General features: G+C 33.7%; 1 protein-coding gene and 1 non-coding gene across 8 annotated transcripts in view; both read right to left on the reverse strand.

Moving 5' to 3' along the window:
• LOC129005593 (RNA binding protein fox-1 homolog 3) overlaps nt 1-16,903 on the reverse strand; it is a 273,760-nt gene that overhangs the window by 137,546 nt on the left and 119,311 nt on the right. The gene's annotated exons all lie outside the window — the stretch shown is intronic.
• Nucleotides 8,433-8,504, reverse strand: Trnae-cuc (transfer RNA glutamic acid (anticodon CUC)). Its single transcript has one exon. It is a non-coding gene; the product is annotated as a tRNA-Glu (tRNA).

The raw sequence follows: 16,903 nt of genomic DNA on the forward strand, positions 1-16,903 counted from the left end.
TTCAGCAGTTTATTTCTCGGTTGTTGAGTTCCGGAGAGGTTATCAAATATGACTAGAAACTTCCTTATTTAAAGGGCTTTACAATGATGTATAACAACATTTACCTACTTTCAAATCCATGGTGAATTTTACGCACTATTGTGAAAAATCACGGTCAAGCCAAAACAGATATTGTAAAAAATAATAAAATTTTACTTACTATTTTATGAGCTGACCACTGATGATGAGGGTATGTATAATTTATGATTGACCAGACTACACTTCCATCAAACTAAAGAGTTTTTTTTAAGACTTTGGAAAATTTGTAATTAAAAAACACAACACATTAGTAAAAAACATAATACACACTACAATTTAAATATGAAATGATAGTTAACCCATTAAACAAATCAATGACACACTTTGTCCGAAGCACAAATCACAGTTTGGGTGTAAAGTGCCCACCGTTTTCCCGCAAGCAGGCCCTAGCTCTTTTGCGGATTGCGCCAACTGTGACCTCGTACGTCAATTTTTCCCTTACTTTCCCAGCAGCCTCAAAGATTCTCTCCCGTAACTCAACTTCAGAGTTTACAACAGTTGAGTAAACTAGACTTTTCATGTAACCCCAAACAAAAAAATCTAACGGGCTCAAGTCTGGAGATCGAGGAGGCCATGTCACACTTCCTCCACGTCCAATCCATGTCGGGTAGTTTTGGGATAGCCACAACCGAACGCTTTCAGTAAAATGTGGTGGAGCACCATCCTGCTGAAATATGATTTCAGCTCTTTGTTGAGGATCAATTTCATCCAACAACTGAGGTAGAGAGTGCTGAAGAAAATCTAGATATAAATCACCGTTCAGATTTCCTTCGAAGATATGAGGACCAATTAACCGATCTCCAATCACACCTGCCCACACGTTGATCCCAAACCTTTTTTGAAAAGAAGCTTCTCTGGAGGCTTTTGGATTTTCATTATTCCAAAGATGCATATTGTGAATATTTATCACACCTTCTCTGGTAAAACGGGATTCGTCAGTCCATAGTATTTTTTTAAGGAAGTGATATTCAACAATATCACGTTGAAGAAGCCAGCGGCAGAACTCCTTTCTGGATTCGAAGTCACGAGGCTCCAATCCTTGGACCTTTGTAAAATGATACGGATGGAAGTTATTGTCCTTCAACACTTTATGTACTTTCCACCGGGACATACTAGTTTCAAGGGCAAGCTGCCTAACACTAGTAGTAGGATTATCCATAACTCTCTGAATTACACCCTCTTCAACTGCAACATCATGCACAGGTCCTACTTCTTTCTTCTTCTTCTTCTCAACCGATCCTGTTTCCAGCAAACGTTGATGCACTCTAGTAAACACCTGAGTACTGGGGGTGGTGCGATCAGGATACCGATTCTGGTACTCTCTCTGAGCAGCCGACGCATTGCCGTTACACAAACCATAAATAAAATGCATTTCAACATACTCCCGAATCGAAAAAGACATAGTTGACCGATCACTGTCCACATGTGACTGATAGATCGTTTTAAAATATGACTACTGGTTCGCTTTGTTTTCTTATCGCTTGGATAAAGTATTGTTATCAGTAAAATACCTGAATCTATTGACTAAATCCATTCAACAAAATAGAAATTCCGGGAGATAATTTAAATCTTATATGAAAATTATACGATAACCGTAACTTTATCACAAACACATTTTACTACTATGTTTCTTTTCTTAGCTGGGTAGTTATAAACAAAGCGTTGCATGCGAGAAAGAAATACAAATTATTTGTTGCCTGCACTTAAATGTATTATTCTTCACAATAGATTTTCTTTGCCCTACCATGTTTTTTCACAATAATGATCGAATTACATTAGGAAATTTGAAATTCGGTAAAAACTATTATACACCATTGTAAAGCCCTTTAAATAAGGAAGTTTCTAGTCATATTTGATAACCTCTCCGGAACTCAACAACCGAGAAATAAACTGCTGAATATTATTTACATTTTCGTCGATATAAAAATAATTTGTTTAACGAAGAATTTTAAATAGAATATTTTTACGTACCCCAACGATTATGTGTTATATTTATTTAAAATTTTGTGAGGATTCTGAAAATGTCATTGAAGTTGACGGTAAGTGCATTTTTAACAGAGTAAAATAACCTTTTTCATAACAACTACAATAATTTTTGAAAAATCTTAATTTATTTGTTATTCTCTAACTGTTGAAGTTGGGAACCTCAAATTTGCGACATTCTGTCACCATTACCATGTAGTTTAATGCAAAATTTTATTTAACACTTATCACCGGACACCCTGTATATATAATAGATAGGTTTCTTTATAAAATGGTATAGATAATTATGCATACACATGATTTTTATCCATACGCACAACTCTTCTAAAAAATTTGCGTTTGATGAATTTATCGAAGCTATTAACATACTTTCATACCTCTTATTCCTTTACGACCATCGATTTAAATGTCTTTATCACAAAATATCACATGTATTTGCAGCAACTACTTTCTAATGTCAATTTAACTTAAATAGCACAAAGTATGAAGGCTTGAATTATCTTGGGCATGAATCGATATTCATAAAAATATACATAGTAAAACGATAAAACCCCATTTATAAATTTACCAAATATGCTACTTACCTTCATAAATCAAGAATAGATATTTGAAGACTTTATTATGTTGTTAAGGATGGATATAAAATTTTTACAAGGCAAACCTAAAATAATATTTTCTAGTGAAAATGATACTGTTCAGTATGAGAGGAGATGAAGATTTTACACATTACAGTATATTAAAAAACCCAATCTGTTGGAAATGCATTGAGGAAATCAACAGAGGAACAAAACACATTAGTTGGAGGACCAACGGTAACTCAGGTAGCACCAAAAGTTTGACAATTATTGGGAGCTTGCGGCAAACTGTGGCGGAACATATACATTTTGTCCCAGACTTTTCAACCCAAAGCTTTATGTTCTACCCCTAAAATATTGTTGTTTCATTTCCTATTTTATTTGCATAATAATTTCAAAACATTTTATTTTATTTTAGTTTATATTAAAATGTCTAATAAAAAAAAGATAACTGTCGTTTTGAAATAAGAACCTTTGAAACAAACAAAATCGTAATTAGTATCGCATGTGTAAATTGTTGTTTTGGAATATATTACCGTACAACATACAACGAATAAATCATTTATTTAAACGGCATTTTCATCGATTGATTACTTATTTATTTAAAATATTTGTAAAAAATAAGTTTATAACGTGTAAATAGACACGTATCCTATAAATACATAAACAGATCGTTCTTACATTTGTCTACTCAAACTACTCCTACATGCACTTCTATCAGCCACTGGCGAAAATACAGTACCACGAAAGGAATTCTACGCACGTGTATAAATTTTACATCCATCCGAGAAGTTGATGGACCACCTAATGCAAGTTATTTTAGTGAAGTAAGAAATGTTTAAGTGGCACTGTCAGAAGCCCAAAAAAAGTACCAATGTAGAAACAATTGAAATCTGGGTCTTTCAATGATTTATCAATAAAAAAGGAATAGAAATTGTTATATACTATCGTTGACTATTGGATACAGAAGATACTATGCTTTTGTAGAAAATACAACTACAAAATCGATCATATAGTACATGTTTCACTTCAATCTTTATAATCCTTAAACTGACGACCAATGATTCGTCGTCGTTAATACTGTAACTATTGGATCTATGAGATCAATTCAAGACATAAATTAGTAATCCGATACATTAATAAGATGGGATTACTCCTGTAGGCCCTACACAAAATGTTCATTCGCACAACCTCCGTAAATATTCATACCTTACACAATAACTAATGCGCATAAATTTATTAATTATTTTATTGGTGCATAAGTGATAAGTTGTGCATCAATTGTAATCAGGTACAGTGTGTAATCCAGTAAAGCAAATTTTTGTAGTTCGGATATCTAATAAAATGTAATGCAGTTTTTGTAGTTCGGATATCTAATAAAATGTAATGCAGTTTTTGTAGTTCGGATCCAGTCAAAAGTAATGCAATTTTTGTAGTTCGGGCATCCAGTCAAAAGAAATGCTGTTTTTGTAGTTCAGGTGCAATCGTTAAAACTTAAAAACTGCATCGACTGTTATATAAAGTACAGTAAAAATTATCTTGATCAACAAAAACGATTAAATTAACAACCAATAAAATGAAGCAATGCGATATTATTTACAACGCGATTGTCTAAAATTGTTCATCCCCAATCGATAATATATGAATGTTTACAGCTTCAAATAATATGCGAAATCCTTCAGCATGTATAATTCTAAGAAACTGGCAATTCTTTAATCTTTCGTCATTAGTAGGTTTCTTGGATCAATTTTGGTTATTGTTTAATATTTCCATACGTTCAAATTAATTTCCGCACAACCAAATATTTATGACCTAATTACACGTTGGCTAAGGTTGTGTCTTTTGTAAAACGAGCACAGTTAGTGATTTAGTTAAAAGCATACCAAAACACAGACTGCGTCGAAGTATGGAGCAGCAGCAGAGCAAAGCCAGAGTGAGCTGTTATCACGGCTGCAGGCCACTGATAAGGGAGTCCATCGGCTGATTAGTCGTCCTCATCAATAATGAATTATCTCCAGCGCTGTAGATGCGTCATTAACTAATTACTGTTTCGCACAATATTTTATTAATACAAGTTATAGGCATTTCGTGAATTTCAAATAGAATTAATAAACCTGATGTGTTTCATTTAGTGGTAATTATTGGCTGATAAATTACGGATACAATCCATTGTTGAAATGTTCCGAGTCCTCTAGATTGTTACAACATTAGTAGTCTAGTGACCGAAGTACGTAGATTTAGAGCACAGTCTGTGTTTAGAGTACAGCGAGGAGCGCCTGACGCCGCTCGCAGGCAAACGTGTTGCATTCATGCGCTGTTGTAGTGGTACGTTTCATCAGGCGTTTGTAGACCTACAATAATTGCAGACTTGTAACTTGTATTTCTAAATTTTATCATTATAATTCATAAAGTACAAGCAAAAATTAAGAATATTAAATAATACATCCGCTGCAGCAAACCTGCCAACTAAGCGAATTTCCATTTGCCTGGATTGATTTTCAATTTATCTATTAAATTAACATTTATGTTTAACGAGTAGGCCTATATCTAGGTTTGCTGCTATAGGGAAACTAATAAAGTGTGTTTTTTTAAGAAAATATAAATAGCTTACTATAAAATAAATAAATTTGCCAAGTTTGATCAAAATGTATAGCCATAAACAAGCCAACTACAAAATTTTACAATATTCTCATGGGAATTTTAAAGGAACGTTTTTTTTTAATTTTCTCCGTAACCAATAACCGTACAAAAACACTTTGGTATACTAAATTATTTGTTTTTAAGCTCTTTAAAAAAATCTGGAGAAAAATTGATAAGTTTTGTGTTTAAGGGGGGGGGGGAATGAGAATAATCAATTTTTACCACATAAAACCCCCCGGTAAACCCCGTTCCAATGGTCCGATCATGCTGGTTCGCAAATTCGTTCAAGTTTATCCCGCCGTACAAATTTAAACCAAATTTGATTAAAATCGGGAAAAAAATATTTAAGCTAAAGTACCGCGTTCACGGACACATATTATATATAGTATATATAGATATATTATATCAGGGTTAATAAAAAGTGTGGAGACCCCCTGTTATTTTTTAACGGCCCATACTAGAAAAAACTAAACTCGGCACACCTTTATGGCATGTTTTAGAAGTACTTTGTGGGCATAACCGTCACTTGGTGTACATCCCCAAAATGGGGAATTTTGGGGGAAACTCAAAAGTTTTTAATGATAAGCCCCATCAAGTGGACCCTCATTTTGAAGGTCCTGGTAAAAGAAAACTAACAACGCAAACTAGAGGTTTCTATCTCAATCCAGTAAAAAATGGAAGACGATTGAAATCTTCAGAAATCGGAAATAACTTGCAATTTTAGCGAATTTCCCATATAGGGAATAAGCTATTACCGTAGTACTCATGGTAAGACCTGGACCCGGGACCGATTTACTTTTTCGTGTTTTGAGGTCCATAGAGGCCAAAAACACCATCCGTTCAAATTCATATATATATATATATATATATATATATATATATATATATACAATAAGTATGATTGTGATTAGGGCTACTACTATGTAAATAATTGAAAACATTATAAAAACATTAGTACCCTTTTTAAATTCATTTTTAATTATATGTTAAATTAAAGGTTCCAGGAACATATACAAGCGTTAAAATCAGGTAACAAAACTACAATGAAATCAAATTTTGCAGAGCACCTAATCGAAACTCGACATGAGTACAAAAATATAAATGAAAATTTAGAAATTCTAGAATATGAAAGAAATAAAACAAAATTAAATGTCAAAGAAGATTTTCATATATACACAAATTACAAAAAATACCCTCAAAATTTATTGAATACCATGAACATAAATAAAACAAATCCGATATTTGAAAAAATCCTACAATTGCAATAAAACTGAAATATTATATAATATACACAAAATTAAACAAAGATTAAATCAAGATCATCTAAATTCTAAGTTAACTTAACATTTTATGACTATTTATTCCTTTCATTATTTTTGTTATTGTATTTGTAAATGTAAACATGACTATGACCTAAGTGTCGAAACATGTCGTTTATTAATTAAAAATGAATTTAAAAAGGGTACTAATGTTTTTATAATGTTTTCAATTATTTATATATATATATATACATATGTGTCCGTTAGCGCGATAACTCGAGCAAAACTCATCCGATTTTGATGAAATTTGGTACAAATATGTAAACCCACGTTTATTCGAACGAGTTCGCGAACCAGCATGATCGGACTATGGGAACAGGTGTTTATGGGGGGTTTTATGGGGTAAAAATTGGTTTTTCCCATTTTTAACCCTAAAAACTTAAAATGTAACATTTTCTTTCCAAACCATTTTGTAGAGATTAAAAAAACAAATAATTTAGTATATTGAAGTGTTATTATGCGCCTAATGCTTACGGAGAAAATTCCAAAAAACTGTAAATTTAAAATTCCCATGTTATTCTTATGGAGAATAAGTAAACTGTTGTAGTTTGCTTGTTTATGAACATATTTTGATCAAATTTGGAAAATGCATTCATTTAATTCTAAACTATTAACATTTAAAAAAACACACATTTTACCTTCCCTGTTGCAGCAAACCTAAGTAGGTACTCGTTAAATTAATGTTATTTAAATAGGGAATAGATGTGATATTTTTAAGGAGACATTTTTGTGTAAATCCAATCAAGCAAATGGAAATTCGCTTAGTCTGCAGGTTTGCTGCGGCGGTGGTATTATATTCAATTGGCTGCCATATTTTACTGTGTTAAGATAGAGACCTATAGTTTGCGTTGTTAGTTTTCTTTTATTATGACCTTCAAAATGAGGAGTCACTTGATGGGGCTTATCATTTAAAATTTTCGAGTTTCCCCCAAAATCCCCCATTTTGGGTTCGGGAACTTATGAGAATTTCAATTGGCTGCCATTTTGTACTGAACTGAGATAGAGACCTCTAGTTTGCGTTGTTGGGTTTCAAAATGAGGGGTCACTCGATGGGTCTTTGTATTTTAAATCTTTTAGTTTCCCCCAAAATCCCCCATTTAGGGGATGAACACCAAGTGGCGGTTATGCCCAAAAAGTACTTCATAACATGCCATAATGGTGTGCCGAGTTTAGTTTTTCTAGTATGGGCCGTTAAAAAAATAACAGGGGGTCTCCACACTTTTTACTAACCCTGTATATTTGAACAAATAGTGTTTTTGGCCTCTAGGGACATCTAAATGAAAAAGTAAATAGGACTAGGTCCCGGGCCTAGGTCTTACCATTAGACCTACGGTAATAGCTCTATAGGGAAATTAGCTAAAACCGTCCAAAATAAAAGTATTTCAACTATAGTCATGTGGCATAAAACTGTTAAAACGAATGTGCTGATGATTACATAACCTTAGAACAAAAATTCATGGAATAGTACGATAAAAAACATGTATAGTTTTCAATAAGATCCATTTGATCCAATCCAACCTCCTAAAATCTTATAATTTTAATAATAATTTTCCACCAGTGTTGCCGTTGACAGACAAAATATACTATAGAAAGCATGCTTGAATACATTTGTCTATATAGATAATTCGTCAGTAAGCATTACGTTTCCTTGCTATTGAGTCCATTGCTATGCTATTGCAATGTAGAATTATTTTTACACATCTTTTTGTCAATTATTTTGATTAAAGCATGGTTTTAGAAGCAGAGGTCTTCTGTTTGGTAAAATTGAAACAAAACATAGAATACATTTACTACATAATAGACATCACAAATCTGAGAAACCGATCATAAAAAGATATTCCGGTACCGGGAATCGAACCCGAGCCTCCTGGGTGAGAGCCAGGTATCCTAGCCACTAGACCATACCGGAGCATGCTGAATGGTTGAGAGATTTTATATAAAAATACTGCATAGCGGTAACTTAATTGGCGAATAATGGCTTACGATATAAACTGAACAAACTTTTACCATGCTTTGTCATTGTCAAGGTGTTTAAAAATATACATTACACGATATCAAACTCTTAAACCGGAAAAAACGCCTCTGCGAAGCGAATGCAATGTTATCCGACTCCGACGATCACATAAGACCAAGACCAAGACATGGTCTTATGTGATCGTTGTCCGACTCAAACCTTTTTTAATATAATTGAATTTAGTTTAGTTACCGGTATCTGTATCTATAAGACAAGAAATAATTAATTACACACAAAAATAAAGCTTAGCTAAAAGGTCGGTAGAAAACTATTTATGAGATTGTATGAATATATGTACAGTATTATTGATGTTATAGAATGATATACTCGTATGTTTAAAACAATGCACATATGGAATTGCGGAAACACAGATTTATTTTATTGCTGCGATAAGGATGGGAATGGAAGTCAATAGATTCCTAGAAAAGGTCGGTTCAAAGACCAGTACAATTTGTAGAGCAATAATATATGCTGACTTCTGTTTTTCCCGGAAAGATGCGGATCGGTATGTAGGATCAGTTAACACATTTGGTATTCTGTATTGTTTACGTTTAAAATAGGTTTACGCCGAAAGACAAGTAATAGAATAACACGACCAGTAGGCTTGCTCAGATATTGTTGTACTGTATTAATTCAGATAGAGATAGAGAGTTGGACCAAGAAATTGAGAGCAAAGATCCCCGGGCATCACCAAGTCAAAGACCTCAGAACAAACTAGAATCGGCAACAACCTACAGGGATTTGTGGTGCTTAAACTTGGAATCAGCACAAACCAACCGACTGAGTTATCGATATGTCGCAAGTTACTGATAAAGGAAACATTAATATTTGGGGGTTTAACTAAACCAAAACTGCAGATCTAAAATGTACAAAGCTATTGTGTATAAATTTGCATTTACAATTGAGCTCCGTTTTGTTAATAATCCATTATTTATTTGCCAAATGCCATTTATTGGGATAAAAATTAATTTTCGGACAACGAAGGATCTACAGTTTTTTAACAGTAAATGAATAGGTAACGGGAAATGCATGAATGCTGCACATGTATGATAGTTATTTTCGTCTAGGGAGACGGGTCAAAAATGTGCTATAACTTTTTGAGTTTTTAATTTAATTTTGTAAATATTATCAATATGTTTCAATATTATCCCTCCTGCTAATGTACAGTCCACAATCTCACAAGTTCGCTTTCACTACTGACTGCCATGTTTCTAAAGAAACTGTTAGTTCTTGGTCAGTCCCAATCTGTTTTTCACATCGACTCAGTTCTTTTTTGGAAGCAATATGTAATAAGTTAGGCCCCGTTTATGCACCAAGTGCGGGAGCGGTGCGATAGCGGGCCCGCTCCCGCTGTAAATGAGTCTGTTTATGCACGAAGAGCGATAGCGGTAGCGGTTGGTTAAAGGAGAATGGAAGGGGGACACAGTCTTGCCAACTCAAACTCTGCCAAATAATTAACACAACTGTTTGTCCTAAGTGCACGTGCGAGTGGGTCAAGTTGGCAACCCTGGTTTCATCCCAAGCAACCGCTGCGATTTCTAACTACACAGCGGGCGAATTAGAAACCGCAGCGGGAGGTCAACCGCTATCGCTATCGCTCTTGGTGCATAAACAGCCCCATTTAACTCAATGGTGTTAGAAATCGCTCCCGCTGTCGCTACCGCTACCGCACTTGGTGCATAAACGGGGCCTAAGGTTTATAAATGTCTGCACTGATGGAATGAACCGTGACAAAAACAAAAGAGTGCACAAACCCAACATCATCATTGTCCAGACAAAGCTGAAAAGTACAATTAGAGTATATATTGAGCATTCAAGACATTCCTGATATTAAGATGTTTTCTGATTGCCTCCAAACGGTCGGATGTGAACTTGCGTGTCGCGTCCTCATAAAGTGGTATGTTTAAACCTTGCAGTGAAAGAGAGCGCATTAAACGGTGGAGCTCGAGCATATTTTTATATCTTTATGCGATCATTTAGGAACAAAATATTATCATACGCTTCATATAGCGCTGTGTTTAAGTACAACCCCAACAATGACAATAAATTCACAAGACTTAGCTACGTATATAGGTTAGTCTTCGGTATGTAATTTATCTATTTTATGTAACTACTGTAGTTTCTCCGCGTTATTTGACAATGTAACGTTGCAAATCGCGCGCGACGTCACGCCAATGAATCTGACTAAAACGATAACTACTGTTGAAAGTATAACCTTAATATCACCAAGGCGTTCTGGACCGGCTGTCTGAAGCAATAATCTTGGTAATGAAACTGCTAGTGGGAGGGAGAAGGGCTGTTTTAATTGCGATAATAAGGGCTCAGAAAGTAATTGAATTGCCTCCTATGTAGCTCTGTAAATGAGGCCGTCACGAGGTACCTTCAGTTGTTCGTTTACCAAGTTTTAGTTAAATAGTCATATGCTGATACATTATATTAGGACCAAATACTGTTGGGATCCTATTAACACTATCTCTCTTCAATTCCCTAGCAATATAGAGGTAGTTTAAGAAACTGGGATAACCTGATATATTGTTGTAAAATGTTTACAATTTTTACATTAAATTTCAAATAAAGGGGTCAAGGAGTAGAGTTACGACAAACTATGTAATATCCAATGCCAAAACTAAAGATCAGACCATGAGTATTTTAAAACATGACAATAATTTGCAATATAAAATACGTAAGGAAGAAAAAGGGCAAGAACCATAGAGCGTTTGATGACATTTCAAAACCTTTGATAAAATTATCGCTACATAAGGGTGAAGGAGCAGAGAAACGGAAAAAAGTATCCTTACTAAGTTTAAATGAATGACTGCTGGTGCTGTTCGTTTCACGATACGACGAACCTAGCCCGCCAAGAAATGTAACTATTGGAATTTTTCCGATGATTAAGGAAAAGTACTACACTCGTGCAAAATGTTTTAGTCTCCAGAACGTTCCGAAGAGTCTTAGGACCGCAGTAAGCTGATTGCAATCTGTCTTATTATCTAGAGGAATTACTGTGTCTGTGTGAAGGTGTTACATAAGTTTGGTCTTAAGAAGCTGATTGACATCAAGCCCAAACTGACTAACATCGAGAGTGTGTGGTTGTTAAGTTACAAGACGTTATTATTTTATTTTACTTATCGTATTCATTAAAAAATATACCGTATATCGCAGTAAATGTAACTAAGTTTGACTGATTTATTGAAAATTGCATCTTTTAAATTTAAGTTACAAAGTTATCAGGGTTTCCGACTAAATTCCACACTCCGACGTGATAGGTGTGTGAACAAGTACTTCCATTGTTTGGTTGAAGCACGGCGTTGAAATCGCCGTTATATCTCATAAGGTTTGATTTATGTGGTTTAATATTTTAGCTTGTGGATGAGTTATTACCAAGCTAAGCCTGGATCTGAGCCAAGAGAGCTTTAGTTGAACGTACAGCGCAGAGCGGGCCTTTATCACGGGGACTTCTAGCTTACTCCGCCAGTTTTGATGCCAAGAATTATTTTGACCTGAGGTGTTACACTTCCACTGACGTATAAAATGTCAAAATACTCGATTTTTGTACGATAAAAATTCAACGTCCACTACCTTTCTTATTTTTCTCACAAGAAACCCTAAAATAGTTATCCTAATGGCTTATATTGTTTATGTGCAGGTTTTAACGGTATAGTTAATATTATATTTTTAGTTAAACTTAAAACATTGTTATGAGTGGTAATGATTAATGATGGCTAAAAATATTTTATGGCAAATTGACAAAAAATGTTATATCTATAAATACTGAGAACTAGACGTTATATTCTCAAGTTACAGTTGTCACCAGGTTAAAAATAAAATAGTTGCAAAATAGTCTTCGAGCAGCCGACAAATAATCGATTTCTGCCGAATACTCCTTAACTAACCTTTTCAACACAAAATATTACCGTATTACTGTGAAACATACAAGGAAATATAATTGTCGACCGTAGCAGACTCTGTGGGTAGCTCATTTAACTTCAGTACTTCGTTTCAAATAAAGATTTGTCGTCCAGCCGGTGCATTACAGGGAATGTCTGCTTGAGTATATTGACAACGGTTACGTGGAAACTTAACTAACCTAACTCTCAATAGAAATTAATAAATATACCGGTATACATTTTTTATTTCGCCGGTCGTACAAGTATATGCTGATAAAACAAAGTTGCACCTAATATAATGTTAGCCTAGCGTCAATCCAGGCATGGGTTTATAATATATACAAGACCATTTCAATATTGGTTGGCGCGTGTGAGGCGTTGGCAGCATGACACAGAATTAAGCATAGTTTTAAACATCCGATTCATGGTCGACAACGTGCTGAACGATTCTTGCGTTTGATCCAGCAATACTGTGCTCCTCAGTCGTCAGGTAGAGAGGAGTAAACAGAATTTACTTGTAAATCGCTGTCGTCTCCATCTCGAGGACAACTAGAGCTTCACTGCTCTCCGACTGCGCCTTGTCAAACAGTCGATCAGACACTTCAAACCATCCACTATGTATCTTCGATAAATAGATACAACTAAATTCATAGATTCTGCTTTAATAATCTTAGGTGTATATTTGGTAGGTACTGGATGGGAATAAAGATCATTGTAAAGTAAAGTTTTTTTTTTTTTTTTTTTTTTTTTTACTTTGTATAATTCAACTAAGACTGCTTATGCTACCAATATAAAAATCTTAATTGATTGAAAGTACTCCATCGGCTTACATTACAATATCCTTGGATGTCTAGACAAAATACACTTCATCAGGTTCGTCCTCTTTATACAATTACCACCGACCAAACGCTTGCACGCACCGCAAAGTTGACAGTATCAATGTAAAGTATTTTTTGTTAAATGTCTTATGTCAACCTGTAACTTGTGTCAATTTTCAAATGTTATAACGAATCTTAGAAGAGAATAAATCTGATTATGTGGCAGTCACCACGAAACATGTAGTTCGACCAAACGACTAGACATCCAAGGATATTGTAAGGTAATGAAATACATTCTATCAATATATAAACCAATATCCAGAAGTAGGACATTGACAATTGATTCTGGAAAAATCATATTCTGATCATTTATTTAAATTGGAATATTGTAGTTTGTTGTCTATTATTTGTTTCGATAAGGCTAAGTATATTTTATCATCCGAGTTATTGAATTAGCCAATACATTCATAGTTTATTTTATCTATGTCAAAAATATAACAGTTCCGAATGCTTGCTTTATTGTAAACGAGTAAGCCAGAAAACTGCATTTAAGATAAAATACAAATCAACCGAGGTTATTTAGAAAAAGTGTATAGCTAAAACTAATTTCACTTAATTCAGTAAGATTTTTATAGCAATTAATACAATTGCAGAATATAAAATTTTATTCCGGTCTCAACATATTGAAACACACAACAACACAAATTATTTGAATTATAATAGCGCAAATTGGTTTAGTTTTACTGTACCACCATTGTATTCTAGAGTTCAAACAGCCAACATTAAACGTAGTTGACCAGATGCAATAATAATTTCACGATGAATGTGTAACTTGACATAGCAGCTTTGCATATTGTCAGTTCACCAACTCCAATATTATTTTACCACATGTTCCGAGAATCGTATCGGCTTTGACTGCTTTTCCCATTAAATGTTCGTAAATCAGTATCGATTAATTATTCTCGCAGGGTGGAGTTAGCGCCAAAACTCGGCTTAAAGGGTATCCTGGTGTGAAAATAAGCGGGTTTAATGATCTCGGCTCACAGCGGCGAAAACTACTGATTATGAAAAGTGCGTATTTTGTTGTAGATGTTGACGTTTTATAGGTGGTTCACCTTTAATTATGCACCTTTAACTAGCAAGTTGAAAAGTGTTTAATTGTCATTCAAAATCAAAACCAAATTTAATTCATGTATGGGAAAAGAGTATTTAACAGGTAAATTTAGATACTCGAGCGTTATTGCTAAGGCAATTGTATAATACGAAACTACAACAACAAAAATGCCGTATTTTAAAGTTCAGTCGATTTGAGCACGCTACAAATATTTACGATAACAGTTATTACAATAATGTTTACCAGACAATAGTAAAACTGCTTCCTTTGGTAAAGTAAATCATTAACTATTGAATACTGAAGTCAAAGGTACAATGTAATGTGCGAGACAAGGTGAGAGAAAACTAGTTTACCAAACGAACGTTCAGTACCTAATATGTTTCACAGAATGCACGTTTTGAAAAGAACAACTAAACAATTGTAAAATACTAGAAGAAGGAATATTTAAATAACATTTTAAAACCTCTGAAAATTTAGTGCAAGGATGTGTACGCCGTAGTTAAAAATTGAATATGATTGAAAATAATATTTACGTTACATTATTTCGTATAACGTACCTAATGCTATTACTAATAATTAATTTAATTTAAATATATAATAAAAACAATATAAAACAATTTTTAACATACCTAACTCTGTACCTATATTTGGAGCACTAGATCCAGTAATCATCCATACCGTTACATTACTATTTATACGAAATGAACTGACATTTAGATGAAACATATTTTACCATTGTTGATGAAAGATCGAATAGCAAAAACAATTAATCTCACACCATACGAATTGTTATAGCCTTCATTAATGTTTGAGGTGAATTTGAATGAATACGATACATAATTGACATTATAGACCAAGTTATTTTTCTTTCAATACATATATTTATTTTGAAATGCAATGTAATACAATGATAACAAACTCATTTGAAAGTCAAATAACTGTCAGTGTTAGAAGCTATCGGGTTTGACGCATGCAAACATCACGGCAGCCCAACTTGACTACACGTTGGTGACATACGCAAATTCTTTGACATCAGAGGAGCATTGGGGAGAAGAATGGTTGTAATCTAATGTTTCTACTTGTCTTTCCAGTTGTATTTTACAGTTGCAGTCCGTCCACACGTGGTGAACAATTTCCTAAACTGTTTTATATTTTAACATACTGTATAATTTAAAATGTAGTCTAACTGGTCAGACGTACGATTTTCTTCCTTTCGTATGATGAATTTCAAGTTCTAATTGTTTTTTTGTTTTTTTTTATAAAAACTAAGTGCAAATTATGTAGACTTCTTATATAATATACTCAGGTAAATTTTTTAATTACAAAACCATTACGGATTCAGATATTGAACATTAAGTTAAGTTCACAATACTCCAAAACTAAATTACACTGAAGGTTCATCTTTGAGCGCTAAAAGCTTGATGGAAGGACAGACCGCTAATAAACTCAACTAAACCAGCTGTTACTTGGCTGAAACAAGCGAGAGGGAGAGGTGTTGGGACTTACAATACTCATGCAAGTTGTATAACCAGTGTATACAACAATAACTGATACATTTATATCGACTCTATGGACATATCATTAATTGATCCCCGTCTACTCTTCCTTGACTCAACTTAATAATCAAATCACTAAAAAAAGTTAATTCCAAATGATACGTAAATATTCATCACTACTGGATTGGACACAAAAATTAAGAAAACAATTGATTTATTTGCAAACAAAAGATGTTCTTAATTTTTGTTCTATACAGTGTTGTATGTGTATTTAAAACACAATTTTTTTTTAATTTATGTAAATACACAGATTTAAAAATATGTGTATTTACAAATATTTTTAAATAAAACACGACTACAAAAAATTTTAATGTCCTTTATTAACTTCGTGGTCCACTTTGGGTTAACCCATACAAAAATAACAGTCAACGACTCAAATAGACTATAGACAAATAGTATAAGTACACGGTAACGTCAGTAACAGCGATGACTTTGAATTACGTATGATTTCAGCTCGCTATATAAGACAAAAATAAACCTTTTTTACTACTAATATTATTTAACTGACGTCGAGCTTAAAAGAAAATTCTAGATAATATTACATGTACTATGGTTGGTAGTTTCCCTCAAAATCCAAAGTGACAGTAACTGAGTGCTGCATAACAAAGAACAAAATACAGCAATTTAACACGCAGCCTAAGCTATTTTCTGCTATCGTTCATATAAAGCAAAGTGGAATATACACACTAGTACCTTCAAGATGTGTTAAACACTACATATATACTACTACAGTATACAATATTTGACATCATCGTTTTAACGATTTAAATGTAGTCTAACGTTCCACCGATTGTTTCATGACCTGCGGAATCAAAACAATACAGAAAGGGACACTATCGAAAACATACAACGAGTTTTGCAACATACAATAAACGTGATGCATAAACTTAAGTGACACAATAATAGCTTTGATACAATA

The sequence above is a fragment of the Macrosteles quadrilineatus genome, unplaced genomic scaffold (assembly GCF_028750875.1).
Source record: "Macrosteles quadrilineatus isolate MER2022 unplaced genomic scaffold, UCM_ALF_1.0 Scaffold_1__1_contigs__length_201487025, whole genome shotgun sequence".
Classification (NCBI taxonomy): Eukaryota; Metazoa; Arthropoda; class Insecta; order Hemiptera; family Cicadellidae; genus Macrosteles; species Macrosteles quadrilineatus.